Source organism: Gorilla gorilla, chromosome 21 (genome assembly GCF_029281585.2).
Source record: "Gorilla gorilla gorilla isolate KB3781 chromosome 21, NHGRI_mGorGor1-v2.1_pri, whole genome shotgun sequence".
NCBI classification, from domain to species: Eukaryota; Metazoa; Chordata; class Mammalia; order Primates; family Hominidae; genus Gorilla; species Gorilla gorilla.
In genome coordinates this window covers 20,035,756-20,054,423 of record NC_073245.2, presented here as the reverse complement: position 1 = coordinate 20,054,423, position 18,668 = coordinate 20,035,756, and the positions used below count along the sequence as shown (strand labels likewise).

Here is an 18,668-nt window from a genome sequence, read left to right as displayed (position 1 = left end):
AAAGAAATGCGAAGCTATGAGATACAAAGTAGAGGCTGAAATGATGGCTCAACCAACTGGAAAGCCCATGATGTTGCTTGTATGGTTACCCATGGTCTTGCATCTTAAAGGCCAGAATCCCAGAGTTGCCTTCTTGTATATTCAGAGCCAGTCTTAAGGGAAGTAAGCAACTGCATTGAAAAAGAGAGAGAGAGAGAGAGAGGCCAGGAATCCTCCAGATTTGGAATTGGGCCATTATTAATCTGGAATTGGACCCAAGACGGTATGCTCGGGACAGAAAGTTGGCCAGTCAATAGTAATTGACCTGAAGTCTGAAGTTGCAGCAGTGTTCTTCTAGCTTGGCAGACACTACATTCACTATGCCAGGTTCCTAGTGCCCAAATCAAACTGGAATTTCCCAAAGATAAAAGCAGCAGGAATCCTTAACCACTCAAATATTCTTTCCCTAGAACTACTTTTTTTTTTTTTTTGGCATTATCACACTTTTACTTGTACAGTATATATACTTAGGTAAATGACCAAAATAGCCTTACAAATAGTGGGATTATGGGTGATTTTCATTTACTTCAAATTTTTTTAAATAGAGAACATACTTTTATGGAATAATCCTGTTTGTTTGTTTGTTTGTTTTAAGTTCAGGGCTACTTGTGGAGGTTTGTTATATAGGTAAACTGGTGTCACAGAAGTTTGTTGTATAGATTACTTCATCACCCAGGTATTAAACCTAGTACCCATTAGTTATTTTTCCTGATCCTCTCCCCGCTCCCACCCTCCACCTTCCAATAGGCCCCAGTGTCTGTTACTTCCCTCTTTGTGTCCCTGTGTTCTCATCATTTAGCTCCCACTTATGAGAACATGCTGTATTTGGTTTTCTGTAGAACCACTTTCTACTCTCTTTTTACTCCTAGTACAGAGCTGTATGGTCCTCATTTTAGGAAAGGGTTCCCAGAAGCAGACCTTGAGATGAGAAATCACATGCAACTCAATTTATTGAGGAAAATTTTCAAGGTAGAACTGGGTGTAAAAAGCAGGAAAGATAAGGGAAGAAACCAAGCAGAGATTCAGCCTCAGCCTGATCCCACGGGGGAGCTTCGGAGTGAAAATTATACCTTAGATTTGTTCAAACTCTAAGGCAAAGGAGCTGGGCTTCCATTTTCCCACTCCAGTCAGTCATTGAATAAGGGCCGTGATTGAGGGCATAAAATCCCAGGAACTTCTGTTTCACAGTAGCCACCCCAGTGGCCTAAGGGTGGTTCTCCATAGAGAATCACAGAGATGGATAATTAGAAACATAGTATGTAGGAGGTAAGAAAAGGCACACTGAAAAAGTAAAAGAAATTCAAGGTAACCTGAGTGGAACGTTGACAGATATGCTACCACACTAAGGATTCTCTTAAGGACATAGAAAAGGCTAATCATTTCTGCAGATATGCAGTTTATTCTATATGTGTTAATGTTATAAAATGGAGAGGGCATAGGATTACTATTTAGAAAGTGTGAGTTTTAGTCCTGGCTTGAATTCATACAAACTTTGTGATCTTGCATGAATCACTCAACTTGCCTAGGCCCCAGTTTCTACATCTATAAAGTGGGTTTATTATTTTCCAGCTTTTTAATACAAATTGGTGTTTTCTGCTGACTCCGCTGGCTTTTGATATGTGTTTTAAAATCTCAGACAAGATAGTAGATTTTTCAATTTTGTTTTGTAATTTTGTCAGCATTTTTCTTTTATATTTCAAGCCATAATCTTAGCCATTCAAATACAGGACTGGTTTTTTTTTTTTTTTTTTTTTTTTTTGAGACGGTCTCGCTCAGTCATCCAGGCTGGAGTGCAGGGGCGCTATCTCGGCTCTCTGCGGGCTCCGCCTCCCGGGTTCACGCCATTCTCCTGTCTCAGCCTCCCGAGTAGCTGGGATTACAGGTGCCCGCCACTACGCCAGGCTACTTTTTTGTATTTTTAGTAGAGACGGGGTTTCACCATGTTAGCCAGGATGGTCTTGATCTCCTGACCTCGTGATCCGCCCTTCTCGGCCTCCCAAAGTGCTAGGATTACAGGCGTGAGCCACCGCGCCTGGCCAGGACTGTTCTTTTTATCACTACATAATGTCTCTTTTTATGCTTTTTGGCCTAGATCCAATGCCATCTGACATTCATATTGCCATATCAGCTTTCTTTTGGTTAGTGATTGAATTACTTGTTTTTTTCCATTTCTTTATTTTCAACCTTTGTGGACCATTATGTTTTAAGTGTGTTTATTATAAACTACATATGGTTGGATTTTTAAATACCTAGCCTGATAATCTTGCTCTTATAAGTAAGTTGATTCCTTTACATTTATTTTGATTACTGCTGTATTTGGACTTAGTTATTATATATTTTATGTTTACCATCCTCTTTTTTTTTTGCTTATTTTACCTCTTTTCTTTCTTCCTGTTTGATTGATAGTTTTAACATTTTAACATTTTTAAGTAAAAAAAATTCTGAACAGAATTTAAGTGATTTAGTATCTCTGCTGTTCTCCCAAATAACCCAAGAATTAAGTATGCTTTTATTACACACATAATATCTTTCCCATCTATGTCTTTCTTGGTGTTATTTGAATTTTATCTCATGATGTGAAAAATACCATTCTTTTTAAGAGTCAATAGTTAATTAAATTTATCATCATATTTTACGAAATTCTTTACTGTTGTTTCTGCATTCCACTCCATTCTTCTATATCTCTTAGGGTGTTTTCTTCTGCCTGAAATGCATTCTTCAGCAGTTATTTTAGTGAAGACTAGTGGGTAATAGTCTATTTTATTATTTCCATTTCATCTGGAGTGAACTCAGTTCTATTAGTTTATTTTGTTGCTGTCTTTCTTAGCATTACTTCCTTATGTGTTTTGGAATTTTATTATTGAATGGAGGTCTCTCTCTCTCTCTTTCTCTCTCTCTCCCTCTCTCTCTGTCTCTTTCTCTCTCCACCATTTTATGTCTCACAGTCTTGCAGATTTATATTTAATTTCTTCTTCGACCATTTCTCAATAACATTTAGTCAAAAACCAGGTCTTATATTGGTAGCTCAAGGCTCCCAAACTGCACTGAAATTGAGGTTTTTGCACATTCAGCTACCAAGTCAGCAGTTAAGCCTAAGTTCAGGATAAAAGACTTTATTTTCTACGGCTTCCCTGCTATCCAGTTTTACAGTTCAGACGGTGGGTTTAAGAGCTTATTTCAGCCCCCTTTAATGCATGAGAGAACCTCAAACTTGTTACTAGTTCCAAGCAATGAGTTTGAAGAGTGAATCTCTTACTTCCCATGGGATACTTTTAGTTTTGCTACCCCACAGGGCCCCAGATGTCTCCATTTGCTTCTGGATGTGGAGTCAAGTGAATCTGCAAACTCAGTCCCAGTCTGAGTTCACTTCCATTTCTGGGTCTCAGAACTATTGATTTCTATTTCAAGTTGGTTATGTTGTCTTAAATTCTTTGCAGGTGTCATATTTTGTTTCAGTCAGATAATGATGAATTTAAAAAAAAACTCCTAAAAATGGAGTAGTTTAGTACAGCAGTTGTTAATTCTCACTAATTTTTCTGGGGTTTGGTAATGTGGGCTGGGCTCAGCTGGGCAACTGTGCTTTATTCTGCAGGAAGTGAACTGGGGGAATAGAAACTGTGGCTTCTTTATCTCCCTGCTATCCGGTCTTCTGTTAATATCCTTGATAGCTCAGCCTGATTATAGCCAAAGGACTAGGGTGACACTGATACATACATAAATGCCAGTCTCCTGGGCACAGAGTTGAGAAGGTGACAGAAGGCAACAGAGAATATCCAGCGCATGACCCAAGGGGAGTCATGGGCAGTTGGAAAATCACTGGGAGACAAAGGCACATGCAAACACGAAATGAAGAGGACTCACAAGTTTAAAAAAGATATGATCACCCAAGACATATTTTGGAAACTTACTTTCTTGGGCTTTTGGAAATTGGCAACTCTTGGCTCAGATGGAGGATACTGAGGCAGAGGGGACCACGTTTCTTCAAGTGGGAAAATCCTGTCACCTTTGGAAGCTTGTCTTGCACTCAAAGAAATACAGCACCCTATGGACTTTTATGACTTAGATCTCATTCATCTAGGGTTTTATACTAAAAATAATAAAAAGGGAACAAATTTTTCCATTCAGTGGATGCTGCAGTGACAGTCAGAAAAGCTACTGAGTTCCAGCACGGCTGCTGTCAAGCCATGTGACCTTGGACAATTCACAGGGCTTTCTTAGCCTGCAGTTTCCTGCTGCAGAAAGTGAGGAGGTTGAATCAAATGACTTCAAATCTCTAAACACTCAGATAGCTACTGCTTATAGGTGGGATAAATGGCTTGCATTTAAACATTTTTATTCAAAAACATTTAACAGTAACTGCCTATATTCTGGTTTCCTTGCTGAATCACTTGAACTAACGGGAATCTTAAAAAATAACTTTGTATTTTCCATCTTCTCTCTTAAGTCCATTATTTTCTTCTGTGCCCCCAAGCAAAGAAAAGCCATCTCTGACAGCTGCTCAAGGCAAACCATGGTTTGATAATGGTAAAAGGAGAAGCTATCAGCGTGCAAATTTAGATTTCCAGCATGTGTACTGATTTCCTGGCCTCATAGACATCTCAGTAATTATCTATAATTATGCAGAATTTACCTACTTTCATTTTCTAAGAAATTGTCACTTTTAAGGTCAGAGTTTGACAATTTATTGGTCTGTCCTGTAGAAATAAATTGGGGGCGTTTGGAGCTAGAGTCTTTAATGTGTGCAGTTGGGGCCATAGATGTGAAGCTGCCTCCTATTTATAGCTGGGTAAGCTTAATCGTTGCTTTTCAGTCTAAATAGAAAGGCTCTGTTTACTGCTGCTTTTAATTGTAGCAAGCTGGTGAAAAGGCATGCAGGGCCTCTTCAGTAAAGGCAACTCAATAAAAGCATTTTGCAGTAAATTATTATCGCCATCATGAAAACCATGCACAGCATTCAAATATAAAGCAAGAAACAGCTCAGATTTTCTCTTCAGTGGGAGAATCTTTGATGAACCCAGTGCACAACTTTTAAATGTTCTTAAATCATTTTTTTTCTCATTTTCTTAGAATATTAGAGCTGATAAGGGCATGTGGTTCTCCTTATTCTTCAGATTTAATTTTAAGGATAAAAATCTGAGTTCCTTGTTCAGGTCTGAGACATGTTTATATCCAAAATCATAAAAACAAAAGATTATCTGGGAAATCAAAATGTCAACCCCCTTTCTGTATGTTCCTGTTTGAAAGAGAACTATGAGGCACACTGAACCTTTATTTAGAGAGTTCCCTCTTTGATAAAGATCTTCTCAAAAGTTTTCTGCCAAATGTGCCTTTTTATCCTCAAATCTCTGGAAGTTGGGTAGCATAGCATAAGGATCCAATTCTGATCTGGGACAAAATCACAAACCCAAGTGTTTGAAAGAAAGCTCCAGAAAGAGAAGCTTCGTGTGGGAAGGTAGGTATGAATGGAGGATTATACTCTCCAAACATGACTACAGCAGTAAATGCAGTCCCATATTCTCTTCCAGACCTTGACACTCTCCATCAAAAGGAAGAGTCTATTTCCCCATCTCTTGAACTTTGACAGTCTTTATAAATGCCTCAAATGAGTAGAATGCAACCAAAGGAATTTTTAGTGACTTTTGAAGTTAGGTCATAAAAAGCACTACAATTCCACGTTTTCTCTTTCAGGATGCTCACCCTTGGAGACCAGCAACAATGTGTGCAGAAACCCAGGCCATGTGGAGAGGCCCCACATACGTGTCCAACTGAGGTCCCAGCTGACAGCTGGCATTGACATGTGAGTGAGACTCTGAACGTTCCAGCTGATGACGAGTACAGTTTGAGCAAGCTATCCCTGTTGGGCCTGTCAAAACTGCAGATTTCATGAAGAAAATGAGTGTTGTTGACTTAAGCCAGTAAGTTTTGACATACTATGTTACACAGCCATAGTAGCTGGAAGAGTGTGAAACAAATACTATTCTCTTGTGTCTCATTTCTCTATAAAGTGTATCTTCCCCCTTCCTTGCATAGGGATTCTTTCTCCTTTTCTCTCAGACAGTTCTGCTATTATCCCTGCTAGTGATGCTATTACTACTTCAAATACTATTGTTTTTATATCTGTTGCTACCACTGAAAATAAGATAATTTTATAACTAATGTTGAGTATGCATCTACTATATAGATTTACATCCCTAACATGTATTAAATCACGTAATTCTTACATCAAAACCATGCAGTTGTATCACCCCAAGATTCATATGTTGAAGTCCTCACCTTTAGTATTCACAATGTGACCTATTTGGAGATATGGTTTTTAAAGATGTGAAATGAAGCCATTAAAGTAGTCCTTAATCCAATATGACTGGTGTCCTTATAAGAAGAGGAGATAGGACACAGACACACATAGAAGCAAGATCAGGCAAAGATATAGAGAAAAGATGGTCATCTACGAGCCAAGGAGAAAGGTCCTCAGAATAAACCAACCCTGTCAACACCTTGATTTTGGCCTTCTAGCTTTCCAAATATGAGAAAACAAATTTCTGTTGTTTAAGCCACAAAGTCTGTGGTACTTTGTTATGGAAAACCTAGAAAACTAATACAACTTTATGAGTAAAGTACTATTAAACTTTAGATAAGGAATCCACAAAAGAGAAAGCTGACACATTGTAAAGGTAAGTAACTTGCCCGAGGTTATACAGTTTTATTTCCTTTCAGAAATAAGAAAACAAGGGCTCAATAACTTGACTTCCTGAAGTTCCACAGTCAGTTTAAAGAAAGATTCAAAACTAAAAAAATCAAACTCTACCCTATATTTACACCATTTAGTATCAGAGTCCTCAGAAATATGTCACTTAGTCCTGTTAGCTAAGTTAAGGCAGGATGGCAGCATTATTGAGCACCAACTACTTACATAGCACTTACAACCTCAGTTTTTCTTCCTAATAGAACCTCAATTTTGTTCAAGTGCCCTGTCTTCATGTAGTCCATGTGACTCCAAGGAATACCCTCAGCTTCAGGAGTAACTCTGATTGGGTTAAGGGTTAGCTCATACCCCCTTGTCTGTGATTCGTTTATAAAAAGTCCTGTGACTCAGTTCTGGCCAATGATATGTGAAGGGAGGTTCGTGGAAGACTTCTTGGAAAGTTCTGCCTTGCTCTAAAGAACAAGCTATTCTCCTGCGCTCTCCCCAGATTTGAATGAAAGTGGATGAATCCACAATTGTCCTCTGGTGGGAACCAGCCTTAAAAATGAAGTCAACCATGTGTATAGCAAAGACAAGAAATGTAGAGAATCTAAGTCCTAGGTAATAACACTGGGGTACTGGATCAACCAGCTTTTATTAAATTTCCTGTTAAATGAGCTCATAGATTCCCTCATTTTAAAAAGCCAGTTTAGAGTATATTGAAATCACTGAAAGTTAATGGCTGCAAAAGCTTCCCAGTAGAGTTGACCCTTGAACAAGGTTGGGGTTAGGAGTGTAGACATCCTGTGCAGCCAAAAATCCACGTCTAACTTTTGACTCCTCCAAAACCTAACTAGTAGCAGCCAACTCTGGACCAGAAGCCTTCCTGATAACATAAACAGCTAATTATCACATATTTTGTATATTATATATATATATTATACACTGTATTCTAAAGTAACCTAGAGAAAATGAAATGTTATTAAGAAAATCATTACTATTCATTAAGTAGAAGTGAATCATCATAAAGGCCTTCATCCTCTTCTCACTTTGAGTAGGATAAGGAGGAAGAGGAGGGGGTGGTCTTGCTGTCTCAGGGGTGGCAGAGGTAGAAGAGGTGGAGGAGGTGGAAAGGGAGGCAAGAGAGACAGGTGCTTTTATTGAAAAAAGTCCACATGTATGTGACCCAAACAGTTCAAATCCATGTTGTTCGAGGGTCAACTGTAGTTCCAAATTTCTACAATGGAGCAAATGATCTCTACCCTCTGTTCCCATAGCAGCAATAGCCAAGATTGGCTTTATCCCTTCTAGCTCTGTCTTCTTAGGCTATAAATGGCCGAATGGCTTCCTTCTCACATGAAGGATCACAGGATGAACTCTGTGCAATCTCCCCAAACCAGTCCTGAAATAGAAAATGTTGGAATCTCAGCATTAAGGTGGTCCATTCTGTACAACACAGCTTAAATGAGGTTATTTCACAGCAACCCTTGCAGCAGAAAGAGAACACGTGGCATATTCCTGGTTTCTTCAGTGAGTCATAGGGCTGGAAAAGAGATCAGGCTCTTCTCTTCTCTTGTCCAAGATTGTTCTTTGCTTATATTTCTGAGATTTACTGAATGATGGTGAAAGTGAAATTAGTTGGTGGTCTTATCCAGGTAATTATATTTCTAAACTACCAGGAGAAATAGGCTTTGAGGCATCATTTATATAATGCAAGCTTTTAAATACCAAATATTTATATAGAGCCTTGGTTCTTATGTTTTTAAAGTTTTTCTCTTAATTAATATAATTTTTACCTATTATCAACTCTGGGAGATAACTGTAGCAGGTCTTGTCAATTGCATTATACAAATAATTTTAGACAAGAGGAGTTATTTACTTAAGTTGATTGAATCAAAACCTGAATCTAAAACTCCTGACCCAAAGTCCAGTGCTCTTTCCAATTATTTCTCCACTTGACCTCTTTCATATTTAAAATTCACTTTAGCCTTAACATTTTTTTAAAATAAACTTTTTGAGATAATTGTAGATTCACATGAATTTATAAAAAATGATACAAAGGAATCTTGTATACCAATTACCCAGTGTCCTCCAGTGGTGACATCTTACAACACTGTAGTGTAATATCACAACAAGGATATTGATATTGATGCAGCCAGGATACAGAACATTTCCATCACCACAAGGATCATTCATGCTATGCTTTTATAGTCAAACCAACTTCCCTTCCACCCTTACCTGGTCCTTAACCCCTGGCAACTAGCAATCTGTTTTTCATTTCTTTAATTTTGTCATTTTAAGAATGCTATATAAAGAAAGCCTTATCATGTGAAATCTTTGGGGATTGGCTTTTCTTTTCACTCAGTATAATTCCCTGGAGATTCATTCAGATTATTACATGTATCAATAACTCCTTCCATTGTCTTGCTGAGTAATATTTCATTGTATGGAATGGTTTGTTTAACTATGCATCACCTGAAGAACATCTGGGTGCCTTGTAGTTCTGTGCTATTATGAATAAATCTGCTATAAGTATTCATGTACAGGTTTTCATGGGAACATAAATTTTTATTTATCTGCGATAAATGCTCAGGAGAGCAATTGCTGGGCCATATAGCAGGTGCATTTTTTTTTTTTTTTTTTCGAGAGCAAGTCTCACAGTGTTGCCCAGGCTGGACTGCAGTGGCGTGATCTTGGTTCACAGCAACCTCCGCCTCCCAGGTTCAAGCGATTCTCCTGCCTCAGCCTCCTGAGTAGCTGGGATTACAGGCACCCACCACCACATCCAGTTAATTTATTGCATTTTTAGTAGAGATGGGGTTTCACCATGTTGGCCAGGCTGGTCTGGAACTCCTGACCTTGTGATCTGCCCGCCTCGGCCTCCCAAAGTGCTGGGATTACAGGCATGAGCACCCGGCCTCGCAGGTGCATGTTTATTCCTTTTTTAAGAAACTGTGGAACTGTTTCCAGAATAGCTACACCACTTTATATTCCAAGCAGCAGTATTTGAGTGATATGATATCTCTGCATCCTTTCCAATATTTGGTTTTGTTAATTCTTTTTTAATTTTAGCTATTCTGATAGATGTGTAATGATATCTCAATGTGGTTTTAATTTGCTTTTTCCAAGTGGCTAATGTTGTTGAACTTCTTTTTATGTGTTTAATTTCCATCAATATAACATCTTCAGTGAAATATCTCTTTCTTTTGCCTATTTTCTAATTGAATTGTTTGTTTACTGTTGCATTTAAGAGCTTTTTATATATCCTAGGTACTAGTCCTTTGACATGTATGTGGTTTGCAAATATTTTCTTCTAGTTTGTACCTTGTCTTTTTATCTCCTTAATAGGTTCTTTCACAGAGCAAAATTTTCTAACTTTGGTGAAGTTCACTTTTTCAATTTTTCTTTTTATGAATCACATTTTTGGTGTCTAAGAACCCTTTGCCTAGTTTTATATACCAAAGAGTTTTTCTTGTGTTTTTTTTTTCTAAAGGTTTTATAGGTTTACAAGTTGTAGTAGCCCATTTTCATACTGCTATGAAAAAATACCCAAGACTGGGTGATTTATAAAGAAAAAAGAGGTTTAATAGACTCGTCAGTTCCGCATGGCTAGGGAGGCCTCACAATCATAGTGGAAGACGAAGGAGGAGCAAAGGCATGTGTTAGATGGTGGCAGGCAAGAGACCTTGTGCAGGGGAGCTGCCTTTTATAAAACCATCAGATCTTGTGAGACTTATTCACTATCATGAGAACAGCATGGAAAAACCCACCCCCATAATTCAATTACCTCCCACTGGGTCCCTCCCACAACACCTGGGAATTATGGAAGCTACAATTCAAGATGAGATTTGGGTGGTGACGCAGCCAAACCATATCACAAGTGGATAATAAATTTTAGTTAATTTTTGTATAAGATGTGAAACTTAGGGTTCATTTTATAGTTTATGGATGTTTAATTGTGCCATCACCTTTTGTTGAAAACATCTGTAGTGATATTCCGTTTCATCCTGATACTGACCTTTCTTCTTTTTCTCTGCTTTGATGTTTGTAAATATCATTGATGTTTTCAAGGAACCAGCTCTTTATTGATTTTAAGTTTTCAATGTTGTTGATTTTTTTGCTCTTATTTTTGTCATGCCCTCCCTTCTCTTTGAGGTGGGAGGTTAGAATTTTTATTTGAGGATTTTCTCCTTTTGCAATGTATGCACTTAGTGATATACGTTTTACTCTCAGTACTACTTTAGCTGTGTCCTACACATGTTTTAATTGACACTTAATAATTATACATATTTATGCAGTATAGTATGATATTTTGACACCTATATACAATGTGTAATGATCAAATCAAGGTAACTAACATACCCATTTTCTCAAACATTTATCATTTCTTTGTGTTAGGAATGTTTAAAATTCTTACTTCTAGTTATTTGGAAATATAAAATATCGCTAACTATAGTAAGCTTAGAGTGCTGAAAAACACTAGAACTTATTTACCTTACCTAGCTGTAATTTTGTATCTGTTAACCAACCTCTCCCTATTTCCTCCTTCCCCCTTCCCTTACCAGCCTCTAGTAAGCACTGTTTTATTCTCTACTTCCATACCTCACCTTCACCTTTTTTAGCTTCCACACGTAAGTGAGAACATGCGGTATTTCACTTAACATAATGTCCTCCAGGCTCATCCATGTTGCCACAAATGGCAGGATTTTATTTTTTATATGGCTGAATGGCCCATTGCATACATATATATCACATTTTCTTTATCCATTCATCTTTTTTTTGTTACCAAACATTCATTTCCATTCATCTGTTGATAAATGCTTAGGTTGATCTGTATCTTGGCCATTGTGAATAAATGAACATTGGAGTTCATTTATAAATAAACTATTTATTTATTTATTTATTTATTTGTTTATAAATAATGAACATAGAAGTGCACATATCTCTTTGACATACTGATATCCTTTCCTTTAAATATATATTCAGTAGTGGAATTGCTGGATCATATGATAGTTCTATTTTTAGTTTTTTGAGAAAACTCCCTACTGTTTCTCATAATGTCTGTACTAATTTATATTCCCACCAACAGTGTACAAGAGTTCCCCTTTTCTCTACATCTTTGCCAGCATTTGCTATTTTTTATCTTTTTTTTATAATTAGCCATCTTATGGATCAAAGACTTAAATCTAAGCCTTGAAACTATAAAAATTTTAGAGGGTAACATCCCCAAAACTCTTCTAGGCATTGGCTTAGGCAAAGAGTTCATGACCAAGAACCCAAAAGCAAATGCAACAAAAACAAAAATAAATAGATGGGACTTAATTAAACTAAAAAGCTCTTGCACAGCAAAAGAAATAATCCGCAGAGTTAACAGACAACCCACAAAGTGGGAGAAAATATTCACAAACTATGCAGCCAACAAAGGACTAATATCCATAATCTACAAGGAACTCAAACAAACCAGCAAGAACAAACAAATAATCCCATCAAAAAGTGGGCTAAAGACATGAATAGACAATTCTCAAAAGAAGATACACAAATGGCCAATAAACATATGAGAAAATGCTAAACATCACTAATTATCAGGGAAATGCAAATTAAAACCAAAATGTGATATCACCTTACTCCTGCTGGTGGGAATGTAAACTATTCCAACCACTGTGGAAAACTGTATGGAGACTCCTTAAAGAACTAAAAGTAGAACTGCCATTTGATCCAGCAATCCCACTACTAGCTATCTACTCAGGAAAAGAAATCATTATATGAAAAGTATACATGTTTTTATAGCAGCACACACATATTTATACAAGCACAATTTGCAATTGCAAAATATGGAACCAGCCTAAAGGACCATTGACCAATGAGTGGATAAAGAAAATGTGGTATATATATACCGTGGAATACTACTCAGCCATAAAAAGGAATGAAATAATGGCATTCACAGCAACCTGGATGAAGTTGGAGCCCATTTTTCTAAGTGAAGTAACTCAGGAATGGAAAACTAAACATTATATGTTCTCACTTATAAATGGGAGCTAAGCTATGAGGATGCAAAGGCGTAAGAATGATATAATGAACTCTGGGGACTCAGGGGTGGTACTACACATTGAGTACAGTGTACACTGCTCAGGTGATGGGTACACCAAAATATCAGAAATCACCACAAAAGAACTTATTCATGTAACCAAATACCACCTGCTCCCCCCAAACTACTGAAATAATAAAAAAGAAAAAAGAAAAAAATAGTTAGCTATCGTAACTGGGATGACATGATATCTCACTGTGGTTTGATTTGTATTTTCCTGATGATCAGTGGTGTTGAGCATCTTTCTTATACTTGTTGGCCATTTGTGTGTCTCCTTTTGAGAAATGTCTATTCAGACCATTTGTCCATTATAAAAATTGGATGATGATGATGATGATGACGACGACGGTTTGTTGTTGAGTTACTTGTATATTTTGGTTGTTAGTCCCTTGTCAGATGAATACTTTGCAAATATTTTCTCTCATTCTTCAGGTTGTCTCTTTACTCTGTTGATTGTTTTCTTTGCTGTGCAGAAGCTTTTTAGTTTGATATAATCCTATTTGCCTATTTTTACTTTTGTGGTTTGTGCTATTGAGGTCTTATTTATAAAATCTTTGCCCAGGCCAATGTCCTGAAGCATTTCCCTTATGTTTTTTTCTAGTAGTTTTATAATTTCTTGTCTTACATTTAGGTCTTTAATTTGTTTTGAGTTGATCTTTGTATATGGTGAGAGATAGGATCTAGTTTTATTATTCTGTGTGTGGATATTCAGTTTTCCCAGCACTCTTTATTGAGTAGACTGTCCTTTCTCTCTTACACTCAAAAGAGAAAGACAGTATCTCTTTACAGGCCACACCAAGACACCTAAGTCTGTTCTAGAAATACATCAGCTGCTCCTTCAAGGTAGATTTTAAAGCCTTGGGGAAAGTTGGGAATATTTATTGTTAAATTCTAGAATCCCTTTTTCCATAAGAGGAGATGTCTCTTCACCCATATTTCCAAAAACTATTTTCTATTTTTTTTTTTTTTTTTTTTTTGGTCTTAGGTCAACTCTGTCTCTGGATTGAGAGGATTCAGGATGAGGCTTTATTTAAGATTTTTCTGTTTCTAATCACATCCAGACAACCAGCCAATCGTATGGTTTGACTCAGTGAGAAAGATGAGCCTAACTAATCCTTGTACTCACATTGGTGGTGGTGGCTGGTGAGGGTCCTGGGCAAGCAAGCATTTTTTGAGGGACCCCCTTGCTTTGGGCACTGTTCCCACCTTGCTTTAGGCACTGTTCCGATTACATTATTTTAGTTGAGGTTTATGACAATTCCCTGACATCACTACTATCATTATCCTCAGTTTATAAACAAGAAAATGGAAGCTCAGTAAAGGGAAGTATTTGTCAACAGTTACTCAAGATCCATATCAGTGTCACCTCTTGAACCCTATCAGCCCTTGCTAATTACAAGAGAACATCATATTCTTTTCTCTTCTTTTTTGAAATTTAAGATAAAGATAATAAGATGACATCCACCTAATATCCATTATGAGGAATTGATCATTGTTGATATTTTATCTCACTTGTTTAAAATATTTTAAAGAAAATGTTAAATGCCTTTGACCCTCACTTTCAACCTCATCCTATTGCCACTCTCATTTCCATTCCTGCCCCCAAGAGTAAATTCTTCATTTTTTTCATTTTCGTATTTTTAGCAGAGACGGGGTTTCACCATGTTGGCCAGCCTGGTCTTGAACTCCTGATCTCCTCAGGTGATCTGCCCGCTTCGGCCTCCCAAAGTGCTGCGATTACAGGCGTGAGCCACCACACCTGACCCCTCTTTTTCTTATGGCATTTTGTGAAGGCTGGGTATGGTCTTTCTCTAAGTTGGTAAAAGACATCAAGAGTTCTCTCTCATTTACATTCAAGGGAGAAAGGCAGTATCTCTTTTCAGGCAACACCAAGACACCTAACTTACAGCAAAGAATAAATCTTTACTATTACTAAAGTAAGAATAAATCTTTACTATAAGTTTCCTGTTTTTTTCTTGCAGTCCATTTTTCTGTACCTCTCAAAGACCTTTCTTGAGGCAGAAGGCTTCGTTCTCCTTACTGCTTCTCCTCCCATGGGTTTTGCGAATCCTAGTTTTTAGAAAATGCCTCCTATCTTAGCCTGCTCCCTTTGTGCTTTGGCCCCCATGGTTTGTGATGTTGCTGCCAAGGTGTGAGATCAAGATGGAGTGGTGGCCTTGGTAGAGCTGAAGCGACCCATCATCACTTTGGCTGGGACAGTTGTTTGCTCTCAACTCATGCTGATAATTGTTAAATTCCAAAGACAACTAGGAACATCCCTTTGCACTTTTTTTTCCTGAGTTATGGGACAACTTAATACAATGCCATCTAGTGTCCCAACCTTTGCCAGCAAGAGAACTGAGGCATTATCCAAAATACAGTAAACAGTCTTAAAAAAAACAAAAAAAGATGTTTTGACTAAAATAACATAAATCTGAAACTTGAGATTTTTTTTTTTCTTTTTAATCACCATCACAGTGAAGGATATGTTGTAGGTGGTGCCCTACTCATATCCTCCTTCCCTTTTATCCTCTTTGCCTAACCGCTGCAGGGCACAACGGTCCAGCTAAGCTAGCTGCATCTGCTTTTCTTTTTTTATTTTTTTGCCAAGGTCTTGCTCTGACCTCTTAAGCCACATTGCCCAGAGTGGAAGGCTGAAATTACAGGGAATTTCTGTGCTCTGAGAGCAGCCTCAGTAAATGACTGATACGGATTGTATTAGTGTGTTCGTGCATTGAGAAATACCTGAGACTGGGTAATTTGTAAAGAAAAGAGGTTTAATGGATTCACAGTTCTGTAGGCTGTACAGGAAGCATAATGGCTTCTGCTTCTGAGGACACCTCAGGAAGTTTCCAATCACGGTGGAAGAGGAAGGAGGTATAAGATGTCTCACATGGCAGGAGCAGGAGCAAGAGAAAGTTGGGGTGAGGGAGGTGCTATATACTTTTAAACAACTAGATCTCATTAGAACTCACTCATTATCATGCGAGCAGCACCAAGGGGATGATGCTAAACCATTCATGAGGAATCCACCACCATGATTCAATCACATCCCACTAGGATCCAGGATCCATCTCCAACATCGGGGATTGCAATTCAATGTAAGTTTTGGGCAGGGACCCAGATCCAAACCATATCATGGATTGATGTATAAACATCCTGGCGTCCTCCTTTAGGTAGGATAATGATGAGGCCTGTGTCCTGCACCAGCTTCCAGAGTTCTCCAGTGGAATTATACTCCAACTGCCCAGAGTGCTAGCCGACTTGGCTTTGCACCCTTTACTGGCTGCGGCTTCTCTGTGTCTCCATTTTTCTCTCCCCTACCAGTATTTCCTTTCCTTTCCAAGTAAACCATTTGCTTTGGAATCTTTGTCTCAGACTTTCCTAAACTAAGAAAACCTCTCTGTCATAGATTGCAAAAATGGCCACGAACCTTCCGCCTCTCTACATCCTTATACTGTAAAGTTACAGTTCCTTTCATTAAGAAGTGGGCTCACCTTGGGTCTTGCTTTGGCCAGTAGAGTATGGAGGAAGCGATGATATGCCAGTTCCAAGTCTAGGCTTCAAGGGATCTTAAGCATTTCTCCTTTTCCTCAGAGACTTGTGAGCAAGAATACATGGTTGTCGTTTAAAGCAACTAAGTTTTGGGTGATTTGTCATGCAGCAGGACTGATACAACTCCCACCCCAAGCACATTTTTGATATCCTCTTGTGTGTTCATTCCCTTGAATGAGAGTATTGTTTTCTCTAAAGAAAAGCATCTTTTCAGGCACAGAGAAGTTGATTGACCTTCTCAGATTTGCTCAGGAGAATCTGGGTGCCAGTTGTTGGCAGTATCCTGGTATATTCCTTAGCCCCAGGGCCTCTATGCTGACTCACCTTGTCTGGGTTTGCTTGCTAGCTGCTGCATTTTCTCTCTGCTACAGTGGCTAGCACAGCTGCTGTTTTTTTCCAAAGCCCTCTTTCACAGAGCTGTTAGGTAGGAGGCCACTGCGTTTCCATGATTGTGCGGATGACATATGTGTCTGACAGGGATTCTAGCACCTCAAAGCTGGCCTGGGATGGAGAGCTCACCAAAAATACTGCAGTTGCTGGATGCCAGGGAATTTATTGAGCTTTGGAGCCAGCAGGATGCAGAGTAAACAGCATAGAAATAGAGTGAGTCAGGATGCTTAATCCTGACTTTGCCTCTTGGCTAATTGTATGGCCTTGAGTGGGACCCTGGACCTGCATTTCTTTAATTGAGACAGGGTAGCCTCTGAAGTCCCTTTCAGCTCTAAAATGCTAGAATTCAAGGACTGAATAGGGCTTTATAAAAATGAAATGCCAGAAAGCATGGAGTTAGTTGTCTAATTAGAGGAAGTTCTGATAGGCTAGAACACTGGTTCTCAAAGTGGGGTCCCTAAACCTGCAGCATCGCAACATCACCTAGGAACGTGTTAGATCACAGCTCACTGCAGCCTCGAACTTCTCAGCTGAAGGGATCTTCCTCCCATGTAGATGGGACAACAGGCTCACACCACAATGCCTGGCTAATTTTTAAAAAGTTTTTGTAGAGATGGGGTCTCACTATATTGCCCAGGCTGGTCTCAAACTCCTGGCCTCGAGTGATACTCCTGCCTCGGCTTACCAAAGCACTGGGATTACAGGCATGAGCCACCATGCTGGGCCCAGAACTTGTTAGAAATGCAAATTTTCAGGCGCCACTCCAGACCCTCTGAAGCACTTTCTCAGCAGGTACTCATGTTCACATGAGAAAGAGGTAACCAGCTCTGTTAGCAAAGGTAGATAATTAATTAACCAATTTATTCATGGATAACCTATTTCTGTGTGCAAGAAACTGTTTTATTCTTGGGGTGAAAGTAAAGGTGAAGGTGCAGGGCTATTATAAGACAGTGTGAGAGTAGGGCCCAGCAATTTGTATATTAACGAGCTCTTCAGGTGATTTGAATACAGGTTCAAGTTTGAGACTTACTGATCTAAAGCTGCATTATTCCAAGTGTGGCTCACATCATCGGCATCATCTGGGAGCTGCCCGAAGAAGCAAAAGCTTAGCACTACCTCTTTAGAACTCCTGTGCCAGAATCTCCATTTAACAAGATTCCCAGTGATTTGAATGCACATAACAGCTGAGAAATACTGGGTGCAGCCTCCATTCTTGGAGATTGTAATCCAATAGAAAGGGGTTGGGGGGAGTGGCAGCAGGAGAGCAGAAATTTACATTTCTGAAAAGCTCCCAAAACACGGCTGACGTTGCAGGTTCAGGGACCACTTTGAGTAACAAGGCTCTAGATTTTAGCCCAGGCTTAGAATCTTGAATATGGAAGGGTTTCAACCCAGAAGTTGGTTTCAGCTACACTGTACAAATGTGCAGGTTGTGCACTGCCAAATTCCAGAAGGCAACATTTGCATAGACTGAGTCAAGAACCTGAACCCCAAAGCTAAGAGGCAGGGGCTAGCTAAAGAGTGGGTTTTAGAGAGTGTTAGAATTGGGTTTGGATCCTAATCCTGCCACTTACTTAGTTGACCTTGGGAAATATATTTAACTCTGAGCCTCGATTTCCTCATCTGTAAAATGGAGATAAACATACCTGTGCCCCAATATAAGATACTCAACAGTAAGCACCCAGTAGAAGCCCAGATATTTGCAAATAGCTATTCTCTCTCGACTTTCCTTTCAACCAAGGGAAGAGTAGTTGTATAGGTTCCTTTCCTCCTTCAGTCTCCTCCTGGCCAGTGGCCTAATCCCCTGGTCAGGCTGAAGGCCAGGTGAGTATGATGGGCTTTTCTTTAGAGCTCCCAGGGGTCAGATGAAGGTGATACCACCATAATGCAGACTGTTTATATTTAGGAAAGCTTCCC

General features: G+C 38.8%; 1 long non-coding RNA gene across 5 annotated transcripts in view; it reads left to right on the top strand.

Moving 5' to 3' along the window:
- Window positions 1-18,668, top strand: part of LOC129529122 (uncharacterized) — a 201,153-nt gene that overhangs the window by 109,079 nt on the left and 73,406 nt on the right. For 3 of the 5 annotated variants that reach the window (XR_008674538.2, XR_010132283.1, XR_008674539.2), the window contains one exon: window positions 5,728-6,526. This is a non-coding gene — a long non-coding RNA (uncharacterized lncRNA). Of the gene's footprint in view, window positions 1-5,727; window positions 6,527-18,668 lie in introns of those variants that run through there. The other 2 variants (XR_008674541.2, XR_008674540.2) reach the window with 1 other exon arrangement.